Source organism: Lathyrus oleraceus, chromosome 4, assembly GCF_024323335.1.
Source record: "Lathyrus oleraceus cultivar Zhongwan6 chromosome 4, CAAS_Psat_ZW6_1.0, whole genome shotgun sequence".
In the NCBI taxonomy this organism is placed as follows: domain Eukaryota; kingdom Viridiplantae; phylum Streptophyta; class Magnoliopsida; order Fabales; family Fabaceae; genus Lathyrus; species Lathyrus oleraceus.
The window spans coordinates 134,275,215-134,295,253 of NC_066582.1; positions in this window are offsets into that span (position 1 = coordinate 134,275,215).

Consider the following 20,039-nt stretch of genomic DNA (forward strand, 5'->3'; position numbering starts at 1 on the left):
TTACCTCCCACTCCAAACATAACAGTTTAAGTAGACACATTGAATTTAATCTTGCAACTTGGAAACCTTTCATCTCATAAAAATTGAGAAAGTTATGGCCTTGGGAAGTTGACTTTCAAATTAGGGTTTAGACAAAATGACCTTTAATGTTTCAACATAGAAAATTATTTTCCAAGCAAAACTAGCTCTAGGTATCAACATGAAAGTTTTTTGTAATGTCATTTAGAGTATATTTCATCTTGGAATCATTTTCATATGGTGAAAATTGTAGGAGATAGGGTCTAGGGAGACCCAGTTTTGATCAGATGAATTCATCTGGCCAACCACCATCAACCAACTTGCTAATTTCCAATTCTCTTGACTTTATTGGCTCATGGTAGATCATATATGCATAAGATGATGAAATTTGAAGTTCCGCTTGAGAAATTTGATCAATCGGTGAGATAGCTTGTTGGAGAAGTTACTCAAGATACCCAGTCAAACTAGGGTTTCCAAGGCAAATCACCCTCAAACTCTTGAAGAAAACTTGATCAATATAACATGTAGAGATCATTGGGACTCATATATGATGTTCATAACCATTATTGAATCAATTCTTAGTTGTGCTCTTTGTTCATGAGGGTCTCAAACCCTAGATGTGATCTTGATGAATCAATGAGATCATGCCCTACCTACAAAAGAGTTAGGCAAATACAAAGACATATTTTTGGTATTTTGGTTAGTGAAATGGTAAAATACAACTATGATAAATTACAAAGTGCTTGGTGATCTCTCCCAAAACAAACCCAATGAAAAGGGGTAAGGAGGATGCAAAGGTATGATCCTAATGCTTATGCTTATGATGGAATTGCACGAGGGATCTTAGGGTCAAAATTGGGGTCTTACAGTCCTCCTTTGACCAATTTGAGTTTTGATCCATTCCCTTCCCTCTTCATCGTATTCCCCTTTTTTATGCATTCATCTCATTTGGTTTATGATATCTCAAAGTCCTAAAGCTAGTTGATTGAAAAATTAACATGAGTATGGATGAGATTAGGCCACCTCTTTTACATATATCTTTTTGTGTGTGGTATGTTTCATGAGCATAGTCCATTATACTATGTCTCAAACATGCATTAACACCAAAATTCTATTGCCCGACCTCAAATAGTTGTGACTTCTACATAAGTCCAATTATGATTGCTTAACATAGCGCTAAATTTGTGACACAAAAGGAATAACATTCTAGTTAGTGAGATTGTAAGTCTCCCCTCTTTCATGGTATTGTGGAAACTTGGCCTTTTTCCTTCCTTTGGAAGATATCTTGGCTCAAGGATCCATACTTATGATAAGTGGGTTGAGTGTTCTCTAAAGAATGTCTTAAAATGAAAAGAAAAAGCAAAACAATACTAAATTCTAACTCATTAACAACTAACTTTTAATTTCAAGCCATTTACTTTAATGTCATTTAATTGTAGCCTTTATTCATTTGTCATTGTTCATATCATTCTAATTGTTTATGCTAATGAAATTTTCACTTTGTCCACTTGGACCATAGTGTGTGATATATCTTGTTTGTGTATACTTTGCTTGTTTGTGTGGTCTTTGACCATTACTATACATAATAACAACAAAAACTCTAAAAAAAATTGTGTGGACTGTTGGCTTGATCTGGGACAAATGGACTTAGAACTTAGGAAACATTCCTATGCTAAAGGACTTGGCCAATGCCAACATGTGTGGAACCAAGTGCTTGCAATTTAAAACTTCATCAGATACATCATTCAAGATCCCTCTGAGTTCATCTGCAACATGATCATTGTGAAGCTATTATTTTGAACCTGTGACTTATGGAATTCATCTGCTACATGGGATAATTTTGAAGAAGATAATGGAGTTATTAAAGCTTGGATGTGGCTATCTTTATTTAATGCCTTTGCTCTTCAAGATGATATAATTGTGCATTTGTGTGTTGCTTGATTCTAAAAGTCCAAGGGAATTCTGGGTTTCTATTGACATTCTTGTCTATTGGATTGCTACCCATTGGTCAGATCTTTTCAACTCTTAACTTTTAATTTTGTGCATAGGATTAGTCTCTTCATCTTCTCCCCATTTCTTTAATTTCAAAATCTCTCCCTCCCTTTTCAAAATCTTCTTTTATTGAACTTATTTTGTTCTAAACCTTGACTACTTTACAAAAGATAGAAACTTTGGCCTTATGCCATTGCATTTTCAAACTTCTTTTCTTAAATCAAATTTGTAAATAAATTTAACTATACTTGACTTAAACTTTCAAAAATCCAAAAAAAAACTAACTCATCCAAACCACTTTTAGGCCTTTGTGCCTTTCAAACTTAATTTTTGTTAAAAGCAATGCATCCACTTTGAAATTTGTATCACGAACTACGAGGTTTTGATCCCTCATTTTTATGTTGGTACGTAGGCACGAGTCCGAAGGACTTGTCAAACACAAAAATATAATTAATGAATTCTTTTCTCATCCCCTCATTCTATTTGTTTGTAAACATCATCTTTGTACCAAATACATATGCACACAAAAAGGGTTCCCTAGGAGTACCTAGAACACTTTGGGTGCTAACACCTTCCCTTTGTGTAACCAACCCCCTTACCTGTAATCTCTGATATTTTATTAGTTTTGATTTGAAAATTTCTTACTTTTTGGGTTTTGTTCGTACTTTTTTCCTTTTCCCTTGGAAACAATAAAAGCGCGGTGGCGACTCTTATTATTTGATGTCTAGCTTGTCCATAGCTTGATGATCATGAATTTACCACTACAGTGATGATAATTTTGAAATTTTTGAAATAATAAAAAATCATTTTTCTTAAAACAATAAAAATAATTACTTTTAAAAGAAAATCAATTTCAATAAGGAATGTCAACAGTAGCCTGAGAAAGGGTGAGTCCCAAAGTGCAGAGTGTTGTTAGTTTGCCCCAAGCAGTTAATTTGGTCACTTTTTCTCCCCAACGGCAAATCAGTCTCCCGAGTTGAGTTGGTTAATCGCCTCCCTATCTAAGTTGTACGCGCATATTCTCAATGATTTGTATAGATTCAACATAGTGTTTTATTTCCCTCAAGTCCCCAGCGGAGTTCACTCCTGATCCCCGCCAACACTGATTCTTGAGTAGTATTTTTGGTCCTCTACAAGGTTGTCTCCCATTTGGTATGGTGTTGACCTAAAAATCTTTAAATATTTTCCCTTTTCATTTTTTAACTAAAATTATTTTTTGGATTAACTTTGATATTTTTCATGATTTAATTATTTTTGTGCATATTTTAAATTGTTTAAAAATACTTCTGACTTTTCAAAAATCATGAATTTTTTTTCTAAGGTTCTTTGACCTTGTTTGACCTAGGATAAATCTCTTGGCCATTTATTTGGTGTTTTGAAGAGGTTTTAGGTTTTTACCAAACTAAATTTAATTTAAATGCATTTTTAATTTGATTTTTAATTGATTAAATGTGTAAAAATTATGTTGAGTGATTTTTATGGTCCTGTGATGTTTGACTATTTGTTTGGGCCTTGGTCAAGGTTGATTTGACTTTTGTTAAGTTAAAATCATTGGATTTAAGGGATTGATGAAATGTACATTTCATCTCCCAAAATGAATGAATGATTTTAATTTGATAAAATTCCTCCCATGACCAATTTGTGTTTCTCTCATCTCCCCTCCTCCCTCTTCATCTTCAATCTCATTCTATCCCATCCCTTTCATTGACCAATGAAATCTCAAAATCCTAAGGCTAATTGTTTCATCAATAACCTTATGTTAGATGAACCAATACAAGTATGGATGAGATAAGTGCATCCCTTTGATCTTTTTCTTTCAGTGTGTGGTATGTTTTAGGAGTTTGGTTCATCTTACCCAATCTCTAACATGCATTAGTGCCTAGATTTTTGTTTCCCGGCCTCAGATAGTCGTGACTTCTACATAAGTCCAATTACGATTGCTTAACATAGAGGTAAATTTGACCCTAAAGGCATAGCATTCTAGTAAATGAGATTGTAAGTCTCCCATCTTTCATGGTATTGTATGGAAACTTGGTCTTTTTTCCTTCCTTTGGACGACGTCTTGGTTCAAGGATCCATTCTTGTGAATAGATGGTTGAGTGTTCTCCAAAGAATGACTTAATCAATTGAAAAGAAAAACTCCACTAACGTCTAATTAACTTTGCTTTACTTTCAAGTCATTTACTTTATGCAATTTAATTTCAAGCCATTTACCATTCATTTGTCATTTACATATCATTTAACTTGTTTATGTTTATGTCATTTTCCCTTCTCTCATTTGAGCCATATATTGTGATTGTCTATATTTATTTGTGTATTTTGCTTGTGTTTGTGGTCTTAGGACCTTAAAATACTTAATAAACAAAAAAAAACTTTAAAAAAATGTTTGTGTGGATTGTTGGGTTTGATCTGAGCTTTTGGACTTAGAATTAGGCAACATTCCATATGCAAAAAGTACTTGGCCAATGCCAACATTTCTGAGACCAAGCTATTGTGATTTGAGCCTTTATCTGATGCAAGTATTGGGATCCACTTGAGTTCATATGCTACATGGTCTTGATGCAACTGTTATTTTGATCTCATGTCACACCTTATTCTGAGCAAAAATCAAGAAGTATTTCATCTGATACATGAGAAGACAAAGAACACTGTTAGCTATGGATTTGTCTGCTTGGATATGGCCATCTTTATTTGATGCCTTTCTCTTCATATTGCTAATTACTTATTGATTATTTCTTGATTCAAAGTCCAAAGGGCAAATGGGTTTTCTATACGACATTCTTGTATGTTGGATTGGATGCCATTGGTCAGATCTTTTCAACTCTTAACTTTTAATTTTATGCTTAGGATTAGTCTCTTCATCTCTCCCACTTCTTAAATTTCAAATCTCTCCCCCTTTTCAAAAACTTTCTTTGCTTGTGATTTTAAAACTTAAACTTTATTGAAAACTAGAAACTTTAGCCTTATTCCATTGCTTTTTTTAAACTCTCTTCTTAAATCAAACTTGTAAATGACCTTAACCATATTGACTTAAAATTTCAAAAGACAAAAAGAACTAACTCTCATTCAAACTTTTGGGCTTTTTGTGCCTCTTTTAAACTTAATTTTTTTATTAAAAGAAATTCACTCATTTTGAAATTGTTACCATGAACTACGAGGTTTTGATCCCTCATTTTTATGTCGGTACGTAGGCACGAGACCGAAGGTCTTGTCAAACACCACTACGCCAAATAAGGGAAAAGAGGGCGCTTATTTTGGCCTATAACAGCGCTTTTAAGCGCCCTCTAATCTGGCGCTGGCATAGGTAAAGACAGCGCTTTGTTCTCCTGGAGAAAGCACTGTCTAAAGTGGCCACATTATAGTGCGCTTTAAGAAAAAAGCGCCCTCTGGAGTGGTCCATAAAGGGACACCTTAGAGGGCGCTTTCTGGAAAAAGCGCCCTCTAAAGTTGTCAGTGTAAAGTGTTTAGAGGGCGCTTTCTGGAAAAAGCGCCCTCTAAAGTTGTCAGTGTAAAGTGTTTAGAGGGCGCTTTCTGGAAAAAGCGCCCTCTAAAGTTGTCAATGTAAAGTGTTTAGAGGGCGCTTTCAGGAAGAAGCGCCCTCTAAAGTTGTCATTGTAAAGTGTTTAGAGGGCGCTTTCAGGAAAAGCGCCCTCTAAAGTTGTCAATGTAAAGTGTTTAGAGGGCGCTTTCAGGAAAAAGCGCCCTCTAAAGTTGTCAATGTAAAGTGTTTAGAGGGCGCTTTCTGGACAAAGCGCCCTCTAAAGTGTTAGTTATTTTAAAAAAATTTGTTTGAAAAACAGTGGATATATATTTAATTGGTAACCTGTTCGCATGCTGCAAAAGTGTAAAATTCATATTGATTTCATCCTTTAATCCAATGTTATACACCATTAATCCATTGATATATACAACATGAATCCATTTATATACAACATTAATCCTCCATATATACAACATTAATATATGATTCTTTGATCAACAATATACAACAACATATTCTCAAAGTACTACAATTAAGAGAATAAAACATAGCAACCAACACCCAGTGACCACTGTATCCAAAAGCTGTCTAGTAGTTCTAACCAATACTAAACAAAAACGCCCATCCACCCATGGTGGCAAACATGTTCTGTATATCCAAAAGCTGTCTAGTAGTTCTATCGCACATCCATACAAAATAAGGCTCAACCAAAACAACAGATGGCAGCATAAGTAGTCCCCTGCAAAAAGAACACGTCCAAATGCAAATAACACAGAACTGTCAAAAGGCGATTGAGCAACAAATAGTAAACAATGGCATAAAGTTAAATGACATAGCTAATATTACCTGAATTCCTGCATGGCTGTTAAGGTAAAAATCAAATTCCCTAGGGTGACAAATGCTGGTGTCTACCACGGTTCCTTTGACAATTTAGAACAACAAAATCAGCAAAAAGTGATAAATTCAAATGATAATATATACCAGCTGCGTTGAGAAATATATTGAAAAAACCTGGCATAATATTTCCACTTCTATCGGTCTCTTTGGGGTTGACAGGAAAGAGACGGGTGTGATGTCTCTTTTGGACCACTACAAAAGTAACTTTAGGTAGATACCCATCCTCTATTGAGACACAAGCCTGATGAAAAAAAATTAAAAATTAAACGCATAGAATTTAGTGGTGTATTTTATGAAGGACAAAGTAACAAGAAATCAACTTTGAGAAGTCCTAAATTCTGCCTACAATACAGGGCTGCAAAGTTGATGCAACAAAAAACATATAACAATATATGGTAAGTACCTGTATCTCCGACCATATTTTTTCTTTGCCAACCTTCAAGTCCGGACTTCTCCAATTATCACATGTAATCGGAATATGTTGTCGAACAAGGAAACCAATGTAACTTGCCAACATTGAACCCTTATCTTTTGAAGATAGAATTGATATATGTTTAGATGGACATGTTCCATTGTCGTAGAGGGATACTTTCAAATATCCAGCATCATCATCTACGCGAATGAGGCTTGACGACAATAGAGCATCTCCATCTAAACAAATATCCAGCATCATCATTTTACCTGTAAAAAAGAAAACAATTAAAATCAGATGACAAATGTAAAAACAATTAAAATCATAAAAGTCATTTTACCTGTAATAAAGAAAACAATTAAAATCATTTGACCTGTACCTTTTTCACTAAGTTCTCTTTCTTTTCTTGGTTGGAATATGTTCTACATGTCTCTTAACAACACGGACGGTTGGATTGATCCAAATACCCTCATTATGATCATTTCTAATATATGAATCATTTGATATAATATTCTCATCTTGATCATTTCTGGTAAACGATTCAATCTCAACATCAATATCACCTTGATCTCCAGTGTTTTCATCAATTACTTTGTTGGAAAAAAGAACTATAGACCATTTTGTACTTTTCGGATCATTGACATAGAACACTTGTCTAGCTTGAGAGGCTAGAATAAAAGACTCATCTTTGTATCCCACCCTATTAAGATCCACTTGCAAAAATCCTGACTTATCCATTCGAATGCCGTTATTATTTTCAACCCACTTGCAACCAAATATAGGAATCTGAAACTTCTCATAATCAAACACCCAAATGCGCTCGATAACACCAAAATACGACAGATTTGCAAATTTGGGGTTTAAGTCCTTCACACTTGATATGTGCATTGCTTCAGCTACCACGGTGACACCACTATTCTGCATAGTACTTTTATCATCTTGTTCTTTGGTATAAAATGTGTATCCATTAATCGCGTATGCGCTATAAGAAAAAACATGGAAACTTGGACCATATGCTAAGCATCTCAACCTTTCTGTTATTGAAGCGGGATCTGAATAATACTTTGAATAAATATGATCCTTAAACCAAGGTATAAAACATCGATTGTGCTCTCGTACTATCCAATTTTCATTTCTATTGGGATTTAAACCTCGGAGAACATCCTTGTGAATTTCAACATACGGCTCAACCTCATTCTCATTGTGCAGAACATACAAATGCACTTGATCCCGTTCGACCCTTGATACTGCCACGATTTTATTTCCAATTAGATTTTTTCCTTCTTTCTTTTCGACAAGCTGAGACTTGGGGAGTCCGATTGACTGAACATTAGACAAATATTCAGTACAAAACTCAATCGCTTCTTCAACAATGTATCTTTCAACCATACAACCTTCTGGTCGACTTCGGTTCTTCACGTACCCTTTTAATATTTTCATATAACGTTCAACAGGGTACATCCATCTCATATAAGCTGGTCCACACAATTGTGTCTCTTTCACAAGATGAACAACTAGATGTACCATTATGTCAAAAAATGATGGAGGAAAAAACATTTCAAGCTCACACAAAGTAATAACGATTTCTTTTTGCAACATTGGTAAGATCGCAGGATTGATCACCTTACTGCAAATTGACTTGAAGAAAGAACACAACTTAGTTATAGAGCTTCTTACTTTTTCTGGAAGAATAGAACGTATACCTATTGGGAGAAAATGTTCCATTATAACATGGCAATCATGGGTCTTTAAACTCTTTAACTTGAGGTCTTTCATAGACACAAGTCTTCTAATATCTGAAGAGTACCCTTCTGGAACTTTAACTTCACTTAGAAACTTACACAATGTTTTTTTCTCCTTTCTAGATAGAGTATAAGCAGCAGGCGGTAGATATGTTCGTTTTCCTTTCTTCAAGGGTCCTAATTCAGTTCTTATTCCCATCGCTATCAAGTCCTTTCTTGCCTTAAGGCCATCCTTAGACTTTCCTTGTATATTGAGTAACGTGCCAATAACACTTTCAAATACATTTTTTTCAATATGCATAACATCAAGAAAATGTCTCACATACAAGGACTTCCAATACGGCAATTCAAAAAAAACTGACCTCTTCTTCCACCCACTTTTGACAAGTGTGTGGGCAAAAGGCTTGCCAAACTGAGTATCCAAATCTTTCACCTTTTCAAAAATTTGATCACCCGTCAATATAGGTGGAGCTCTGCCTTGTTCTGTCTCTCCATTGAACGCCTTTCTCCATCCACGGTAGTGATGATTTGAATTTAAGAATCTCCGATGACCGAGAAAGACATTCTTCTGACCAAACTCCAAGCGCTTCCAATCTGTTTTATCTTCACAAACAGGACACGCACATTGACCTTTTATGCTATACCCTGATAGATTTCCGTATGCTGGAAAATCATTAATTGTGCCAAACAACATCGCCCTCAAGTTGAAACTTTCTTTCCTATATCCATCATAAACCTCCACACCGGTCTCCCACAAAATCTTTAAATCTTCGATTAAGGGCTTCAAGTACACGTCTATGTCATTCCCTGGTTGTTTAGGTCCAGAAATCAACATAGACAACATCATGTACTTACGCTTCATACATAGCCATGGAGGTAGGTTATAAATCATAATAATCACAGGCCATGTACTGTGTGAGATACTCTGGATACCGTGTGGGTTCATTCCATCAGTAGATAATGCCAAGCGAAGGTTTCTTGATTCTTCTCCAAATTCAGGATAATCATTATCAATTTTCAACCACTGTGGTGAATCTGCCGGATGTCGATACTTTCCATCTATAATTCTTTCATCTGCATGCCAGGTTAAGTGTCTTGAATCGGTTTCACTACGAAACATGCGTCTAAATCTCGGAATAACAGGAAAATACCACAAGACCTTTGCTGGAGACAACTTGTTCTTATATCGCGAGACACCGCATGTAGGACACTCATTTAACGATGCATACTCATTTCGAAACAAAACGCAATCGTTTGGACATGCATGTATCTTATCATAGCTCATGCCAATAGAGCACAACATCTTTTTGGTCTCATATGTTCGATTGGGAAGAACATTATCCTCAGGAAGCATATCTTTCAAAAGGGCTAATAACTCTGTGAAACTTTTATCCGACCACCCATTGCCCGCCTTTAAGTTGTACAACTTTAATACCGCAGACAATCTTGTGAATTTAGTGCAACCATCATACAAAGGTTTCTCTGCATCACTTACCAACCTCTCAAACATTTCGGGACAATCCTTAAGATCTCCTTCAAGTGCTTCTGCAATCTCTTCAACTCGATCACAATCGTATGTATCTGCGCCACTATAGTTTGAGGCATAGGTCGTACTATCCCCCGGTTCAACATTCTCGTTACTTTTCTCACCATGCAAATTCCAACATGTATAACTTCGATCAATTCCATGCCTCATTAGATGCGATGTCAACTGAACTGCGTCAACCCGTTTCCCATAACAACAACCCAAGCAAGGACATATCATTCTACTGGGGTCTTCGGCGTGCGCAACGGCAAACTTAACGAATTCTGATACCCCATTCTCGTACTCTCTCGACAACCGATTGGAAGACATCCATGTATTATCCATTACTAATTAGAATAAATAAAAAACAATTTCAGAAGAGTTCAAACACATTTGGACCTAGGTTTCTAATGATACTGGTGTTGACACAAAATCAGATGTTCATAGGTCGTATAACCCATTGCATCCGCAATCATGGTCACTAAAAACCAACCGTCAATTTCCTAGTGCATCCGCTATCATGGTCGAAACAAACGTAGAAGGAGGAAACGCGCAGTAATAAGGTAAAACAGAAATTGGGCAAAGCTAAAACAAAGCAATAACATAAAACAGTAATTGGGAAAAGCGTGTACCTTTGATTGGTAGAAGGAGGAAACGCGCATGTAGATCTAACAGAGGTGGAAGGAAAACGCCTCAGAACCCTAACGTGAAAAAGAACGCTAATAACAGATAGTGAAATAACAAAACGCGCAGTATGTTATAATTTTAATGTTTACTAAAGGAGACATTAGAGGGCGCTTGTGGAAAAAAAGCGCCCTCTAAAGGGGGCCTAAGAGGGCGCTTATGAAAGCGCTCTCTAAGGCTTTCCAGAAGCGCTTTATAAACTGGAAATGTACATGGACTTAGAGAGCGCTTTTTCAAAAGCGCCCTCTAAGGGTAACCTTAGAGGGCGCTTTCACAAAAGCGCCCTCTATTGTTGTCCCTCCATATTTTTTTTGGCTTCACTTTAGAGGGCGCTTTGTTACAAAAGCGCCCTCTAAAGGGGGCCTAAGAGGGCGCTTCTAAAAGCGCTCTCTAAGGCTTTCCAAAAGCGATTTATAAACTGGAAATGCACATGGACTTATAGAGCGCTTTTTTAAAAGCGCCCTCTAAGGGTAACCTTAGAGGGCGCTTTCTAAAAAGCGCCCTGTATTGTTGTCCCTCTATCTCCTCCTTATTTTTTCGCTTCACCTTAGAGGGCGCTTTATTACAAAAGCGCCCTCTAAAGTGCGCTGTCTATTCCAGTTGTTCGCTCCTTATTTTTTCTCTTCACTTTAGAGTGCGCTTTTGTAATAAAGCGCCCTCTAAGGGGCGCTGTCTATTCCAGTTTTTGGCGTAGTGCACAAAATATAATTAATGAATTCTTTTCTCATCCCCACACTCTATTTGTTGCAAACATCGTTTATACTAAAAACACATACATACATACATAAAAAAGGGCTCCCTAGGAGTACCTATGACACTTTGGGTGCTAATACCTTCCCTCTGGATAACCAACCCCCTTACCTGTAATCTCTGGCATTTTATTAGTTTTGATTTGAAAACTTCTTATCTTTGGGTTTTGTTCTTACTTTTCCCTTTTCCTTTGGAAACAATAAAAGCGCGGTGGCGACTCTGGTTTTATTGACGTTAAGCTTATCCATAACTTAATGGTCATGAATTTACCGCTACAAGTAGCTCCTGGATTTTTGAGGTGGCCAAATGTTGAAGCTTTTTGTTGGACATCTTTGTTTGTTTCCCAATTTGACATTCACCTCAGATTCTTCCTTCATCAATTTTCAGTTTGGGAATTCCTCTGACTACTTCCTTTTACATCACATTCTTCATACCTTTCAGATGTAAGTGACCAAGCTTTTGATGCCATAGGTTAGTCTCTTATTCTTTTGACATTAGGCAAGAGGAGAGACAGTCGGCTTCTTGAGGAGTCCATAGATAATAGTCATCTTTTGATCTGGATCCCTTCATGATAGCTTCATCCTTCTCATTTGTTACTATACATTCATATTTATTGAAGGTTACCTTGAGACCTTGGCCACAGAGTTGGCTAATACTTATAAGATTAGCAGTCAGTCCTTTAACAAATAGGACATCATCTAGACTAGGCAATCCTGGATAGTCCAGCTTACCAATCCCCTTTATTTCTCCTTTTTATCCATCTCCAAAGGTGACATAGATAGTGTAGTAAGACTTAATATTCACACAAAAAATCTTGACACCAGTCATGTGTCTAGAGCATCCACTATCAAAGTACTAGTCCTCTATAGCTGATGCTCTGAGGGAGTTGTGAGCTATGAGACCTGACGTACCATTTTTGGGAATCCATATTTTCTTTGGCTTCACCATGGTTTTCTTTCTTCTGAGTTGTGAAGTAGGGTTAGGGTAGCCATACAATTTGTAGCAGTAAGGTTTTATATGGTCAAACTTCCTACAATGATGACATTTCCATCTTTGGGTCTTGTTTCTTGAGAAAACCTCTTGAGGCCTTTGTTGATGTTGGGACATTTGATTTGACATACTTCATTCCAGTTGTCTTTTAGGTGTAACAAAGTTCATTACATGATATTTTACTTTGTTCATTCCTCCTTGATAGTCATAGCCTAAAACATTTCCAGCATTCTTACCAGTTTGAAGAATTTCATCCAGTACATCTAAATTGTTGTTAGCAATCTTATAGACTTAGTCATATTGTCAATTCTTGAATTGAGCAGTACAATTTCCTTCTTCAGATTAGAGATGGTAGAGAGATGCTCCACTTTCTCAGCCTGTAGTTGAGCAATAGTTTTCTTTTTATCTTCTCTCAGTTTATAGACTTCTTCACTTCTTAGGCACAGTTGTTGGTAGGATTCAGCAAGTTCTTCAAAGGTTAGTTCTTCATAGTCAGAGTCTTCATCTGAGTCACAAATTCCAGTTAGAGTAATAACCTATTTGGTAGGTTCCACTTCAGGATCACTTTCAGAATCATCTTCTGACCAAGAGACACACAAACCATTCTTCTGCTTTTTTGAGAAATGTTGGGCATTCAGCCCTTATGTGACCAAACCCTTCACATCCATGGCACTGTATTCCTTTTCCTTGTTTAGTTTTTTCTTTAGTTTTGGGCCTTCTGCCAAAATCCTGATTTTTGGAGATGTCGAATGACTTGTTCTTGACTTCAGCTCTTGTCTTCCAGTCCATCTTCTTCACCACTTTATTGAATTTTCTCCCAAGTAAGACAATGGCATTAGATATCCCTTGATATGTATCCATGTCACATTCATCTTCGAGGTCTTCAATATTAGAAACAAATGCTATATTTTCTTCTTTTCTGACTTTTCATTGATTCCTATCTCAAAAGTTTGAAGAGATCCCATCAGTGCATCAACTTTCATGTTGTTGATATCTTGAACTTCTTCAATGGCAGTAACCTTCATGTCAAATCTCTTTGGAAGAGACCTGAGGATTTTTCTGACCAGTTTGGCTTCTGACATCTTCTCCCCTAGAGCACTTGAGGCATTGGCTATATTAATGATATTCATGTGAAAATCATGAATGCTCTCATCCTCCTTCATTCTTAAGTTCTCAAACTTGGTGGTCAGAATTTGAAGTCTTGACATCTTAACCTTGAAGGATCCTTCATGAGCAGTCTTCAAGATCTCCCAAGCATCTTTTGCAACAGTGTAGTTGTTTATTAGTCTGAAGATCTTCTTGTCCACTCCATTGAATATAGCATTCAAAGCTTTGGAGTTTCCCTGAGCTAATTTTTCATCTTCATCATCCCATTCTTCCTCGGGTTTATGCCCTTCAGTGATCTTGCCATCTTTGTCTCTAATCATTGGTTGATCCCATCCTTTGACCATAGATTTCCAAGCCTTGTTTTCCATGGATTTGATAAAAGGCATCATACGTGATTTCCAGTAAGCATAGATAGTTCCATCAAGAATGGGTGGTCTGTTCATAAAGCCTCATTCCTTGTCCATTACATCAGAAAGTATCTTCCCTGAATCTCACCCAGAAACAGAGCAGGATGCCTGCTTGGATACCAATTGAAATTCTGGTATGCACATATCAGATGTCCTATGAGATGTCGAGACATTGATATTTGATTAATAACAAGACAACTTAAATATATAGGAACATAAAATAACATAACACACACAGTTGTTAACCCAGTTCGGTGTATAACAACACCTACATCTGAGGGCTACCAAGCTAGGGAGGAAATTCACTAAATAGTATTAGTTTGTAGGCCTTCTGCAAACTATATCCAATTTACAGTTGACACCCTAATCACTACCCGTGCTTAACTTCTACCTAAGACTCTCCTAGGTGTGAGACCCTTCTCACCTCCCTATCAATCACAACAGTGATTATTAAACAATTTAAAGAAATTCAGAAGTCACAATTCACAGACACACACCCACTCAATGCTTAAAAGCTTATGAGTGCTTGACAATGCTTATAACCAATCAACACAATCCTACTCATATATAAAGAAGATATTTGAAAGGCTCACAAATAACACAACCACTCAAACCCTAATATGGCCAACTATATTCTCTTATTCTTTTTTAATTAGGTTTTGAGACATTCTATATATAGCCATAGAATGAACTCGATTGGGGCCTTGTACTCCACATGAATCAGCAACACAACATTAGGTTATCAATAAAAAGTTTCCTAAAGTGTCTCAACATTTAGAAAACAGGATTCGTTAACCACAATTAGAATCTCTGATTCCTTAATCATGAACGTCGCATGGGAATGCTTAATATTTCTAAAATATTATGTAGATATTCAACCACACAAACGTTACCAAGTGTAAAACCTGTTACAGTCAAGATGTCACAACCACATTGTAAGACCCCAATTTTGACCCTAAAATCCCTCATGCACTTTCATCATAAGCATTAACATTGGGATCATACCTTGGTATCATCTTTACCCCTCTTTCATTGGGTTTGTTTTGGGAGGGATCACCAAGCATTTTGTGATTGTAGCATACTTTTATATTATCATTTACTAACCAAAATACCAAAAATATGTCTTTGTATTTGCCTAACTCTTTTGTAGGTAGGGCATGATCTCATTGATCTATCAAGTTCACATCTAGGGTTTGAGACCCTCATGACAAAGAGCACAACCATGGATTGATACAAGAATGGTTATGAGCATCATATATGAGTTCCAATTATTTCTACATTTTATATTTATCAAGTTTTCTTCAAGGGTTTGAGGGTGATTTTCCTTGGAAATACTAGTTTGACTAAGTATCCTAAGTAACTTCTCCAACAAGCTACGTCACCAATTGATCAAATTTCTCAAGGGACACTTCAAATTTCATCATCTTATGCATATATGATCTACCATGAGCCTAGAAAGTCAAGAGATTTTAATATTGGCAAGTTGGTTGATGGTGGTTGGCCAGATGAATTCATCTGATCAAAACTGGGTCTCCCTAGACCCTATCTCCTACAATTTTCACCATATGAAAATGATTCCAATAGAAAACTTACTCTAAATTACATTCCAAACAACTTTCGTGTTGATACCTAGAGCTAGATTTTCTTGGAAAATCATTTTCTATGTTGAAACATTATAGGTCATTTTGTCTAAACCCTAATTTGAAAGTCAACTTTCCAAGGCCATAACTTGCTCAATTTTTATGAGATGAAATATTTCCAAGTTTAACAATAAAATTCAATATGTCTACTTCAACTTTTATGTTTGGAGTGAGATCTAATTCAACTTTTGTGAGCATGTGATATGAGGCTACATTATAGGTCCCTTTTAACCTATGCCATTGAACAAGTGATTTTTCCAAACTTCAAAAATGCATAACTCTATCATTTCAAATCTAAATGACATGAAATTGGTGACTATTTTTAAGGTATTTGAAATAGATACAACTTTGATGAAGACACGTTTCTCATTTTAAGCTCACATAAAAAGTTAAGCAAGGTGGAATATTGAGATATATGACTTGACACTTAGAAAAAATTTCAACATGTTGAAATTTCCAAACTTCCAACTCAAAATTCATCATGATACAAACTCCAAATGGGAAAGTGTTGAACATAAAAGTTGTTCCTCTTGATCTAACCTTTCCAAAAAGTCCAAGTTCATCCATTTTGGATAATAATTGCTAGGGCTGCGCATAGCATGAACATGGTATCATCATTTGGCAAAGATCAAACTTCAACCATCCATGCACAATTGCCTAGCATTCCAACATGACTTCTGCCTTGCTTACACTCATTTATGGACCTTAAGAAATAATCTCATGGGCTTGTACACGCCCATGCACCCATGTATCATCAATTGCCAATTTTGGAAAGTGATTTGGAAGGTGCAATTATCACTTGATTTAGCTATAAATAGAGCCCTTTCTGCTCAGAATTCAACACACCTTGCGCGCCAGCTTTGCCCCCCATTGAAACCCTCTCATTCTAAAGGAAAACCTGATAAATTTCATCTTGAAATTTGAGTTTGAATCTCAACTGTTGGAGATTCAAAAACTCCAGGATCCAAAGCCTTGCAACCTCATCAATCACTTCCTGCTAGCTTCTCAAGTGTGATCAGATCATGTTTGGAGCAAGCAACTTCAAAATTGCACAGCATTGAAGGTAATTTTTCAGAAAATTTCATCTCTTTGAATCTCTCCCAATCTTGCTCAATTCTCTTGATTCTTTGGTTGTCTAAAGTCCTACCAATGTAGGCAAGAAGGTTGAGTTGCTTAGAGGTCAAATCGAAGCAACTCAGTTGACATACCTCAAATTTCAATTCCTCATATCTTTCTATATGTAAGGAGTTAGTTAAAATTGAGGAGATATTCGTGATTTACACCATTTTTCCTTTCAGATCATGTCTTCCTTTTTCATTTTTGTTGAGGTGATGAATGGACCAGTCCGACCAAGGTCGCTTGAGAAGACGACCGGCGCTTTGCTCCAGTAATGATGTGGCGTGGTCCTGAGCCATTGGATGAGTTTAAATTGTTTTAATCATGAGCGTGCATTTTAATTACCAAGCGTGTGGACATTTGACTCAGGCGCACCATGGAACGCGCGTTGGTGGCCACTTGATCTGCCACCTCAATTAATGAGGGAGATCAAGTGGTCCATGTTTTTTCTGATTATTTGAATTTCATTTTAATTTCTTTATTTTCATTAATTCATATTAATTTTAATATTGATCCAAAAAATATGAGAGTTTCACCAAATAATTTCCTCTTTCATATTCTGAATTAAAATTATTTTTTGGATCATTATTAATATTTTTCATGATTTAATTTATTTTTCATTTGTTTTTAATTGTTTAAAAATAGTTTTTTTAAGTCTTTAAAAAATCTAAAAAAAATTCTCCAAGGTCCTTTGACCTTGTTTGACCTATGATAAATCTCATGGCCATTTATTTGGTGTTTTGATGAGGTTTTAGGAATTTGACAAACCATATTTAATTTAAATGCATTATTTTAGTATTTTTAATTGGAATAAATGCCAAATAATTTTGTTGGCCAATTGTTATGACTTGTTGGTGTTTGACTCTTGTTGTTGGGACTTGATCAAGGTTGATTTGACTTTGTCAAATTAATATCATTGGACTTAGGGGATTGATGGAATGTACATTCCATCTCCCAAAATGAATGAATGATATTAATTTGGTAAAAGTCCTCCTTTGATCAATTTGAGATTTCATCTATTCCCCTCCCACTTCATCTCATTCCCCTTCTTTATGCATTCATCTCCTTTGGCCCATGATATCTTAAAGTCCTAAAGCTAGTTGATTGAAAAATTAACATGAGTGTGGATGAGATTAGGCCACACCTTTTGCATATTCTTTTTTGTGTGTGGTATGTTTCATGAGCATAGTTCATAATATTATGTCTCTAACATGCATTAACACTAAAATTCTATTGTCCGGCCTTAAATAGTTGTAACTTCTACATAAGTCCAATTATGATTGCTTAACATAGCACTAAATTTGTGACATAAAAGGCATAACATTCTAGTTAGTGAGATTGTAAGTCTCCCCTCTTTCATGGTATTGTGTGGAAACTTGGCATTTTTTCCTTCCTTTGGAAGATGTCTTGGTTCAAGGATCCATGCTTGTGATAAGTGGGCTGAGTGTTCTCCAAAGAATGTTTAAGAATTAAAAGCAAAAACAAAATAATACTAACTTCTAACCTATTAACTACTAACTTTTAATTTCAAGCCCTTTACTTTAATGCCATTTAATTCTAGCTTTTATACATTTGTTATTATTCATATCATTCTAATTATTTATGTTAATGCAATTTTCACTTTGTCCACTTGGACCATATTATATGATATACTTTGTTGTGTGTATACTTTGTTTGTTTGTGTGGTCTTTGACCATTAATGTACATAATAACAACAAAAACCCTAAAAAAACTTTTGTGTGGACTGTTGGCTTGATCTTGGACAAATAGACTTAGAACTTAGGCAACATTCTTATGCTAAAGGACTTGGCCAATGCCAACTTATTGAGAAACAAAGTGCTTGCAATTTGAAACTTCATCTGATACATCATTCAAGATCTCTCTAAGTTCATATCCAACATGATCATTCTGAAGCTGTTATTTTGAACATGTGACTTATGGAATTCATCTGTTACATGAGCTACCTTGAAGAAGATCATGGAATGGATAAGCTTATTATGTGGCCATCTTTATTTGAGTCCTTGCTCTTCAAGATAATATAATTGTGCATTTGTGTGTTGCTTGATTCTAAAAGTCCAAGGGAATTCTGGGTTTCTATTGACATTCTTGTCTATTGGATTGCTACCCATTTGGTCAGATCTTTTCAACTCTAAACTTTTAATTTTGTACATAGGATAGTCTCTTCATCTTATCCCCACTTGTTTAATTTCAAAATCTCTCCCTCTTTTTTTCAAAATCTTCTTTGATTGAACTTACTTTGTTCTAAACTTTGACCATTTTGTAAAAAAGATAAAAACTTTGGCCTTATGCCATTGCATTTTCAAACTTCTTTTCTTAAATAAAACTTGTAAATAAACTTAACTATACTTGACTTAAACTTTCAAAAATCCAAAAAGAACTAACTCATTCAAACCATTTTTAGGCCTTTATGCCTTTCAAACTTAATTTTTGTTAAAAGCAATGCATCCACTTTAAAATTTGTATCATGAACTACGAGGTTTTGATCCCTCATTTTTATGTTGGTACGTAGGCACAAGACCGAAGGTCTTGCCAAATGCAAAAAATATAATTAATGAATTCTTTTCCCATCCCCCCATTCTATTTGTTTGTAAACATCGCTTTGTACCTAATACATATGCACACAAAAAGGGCTCCCTAGGAGTACCTAGGACACTTTGGGTGCTAACACCTTCCCTCTGTGTAACCAACCCCCTTACCTGTAATCTCTGACATTTTATTAGTTTTGATTTGAAAACTTCTTATTTTTGGGTTTTGTTCGTACTTTTTCCCTTTTCCCTTGGAAACAATAAAAGCGTCATGGCGACTCTTGTTATTTGATCTCTAGCTTATTCATAGCTTGATGATCATGAATTTACCGCTACACACATGTTATGACATCTTGTTCAGCATGTTGCAGCTAAGTTAGTTTTACCAAAATTAATGTCAATCAGAACAACAAGGAATAACAATAATAATAATAATTAATATTTTTTAATGAAAAAACTCTTTTTTTTCTAATAAATTAGTTTTGACTATAAAATAAATTTAAATAAAACTAGAAATTATATTTACAAAGCTATGTTTATAAAAAAACCAATTCAAAATATTTTAATTAACAAAATAAAATTATCAAATAAAATCTAAAATCAACTCTTAAAGAGTCAAATGGTCCCCTTTGACTTTTTAAGTCATTGGGGATATCAAGTGACTTATATGGTTTCTAGATATGTTAGTGTTAGTTGAAAATAGAAAGAAAATGTGATCAAAATTTTGGATAC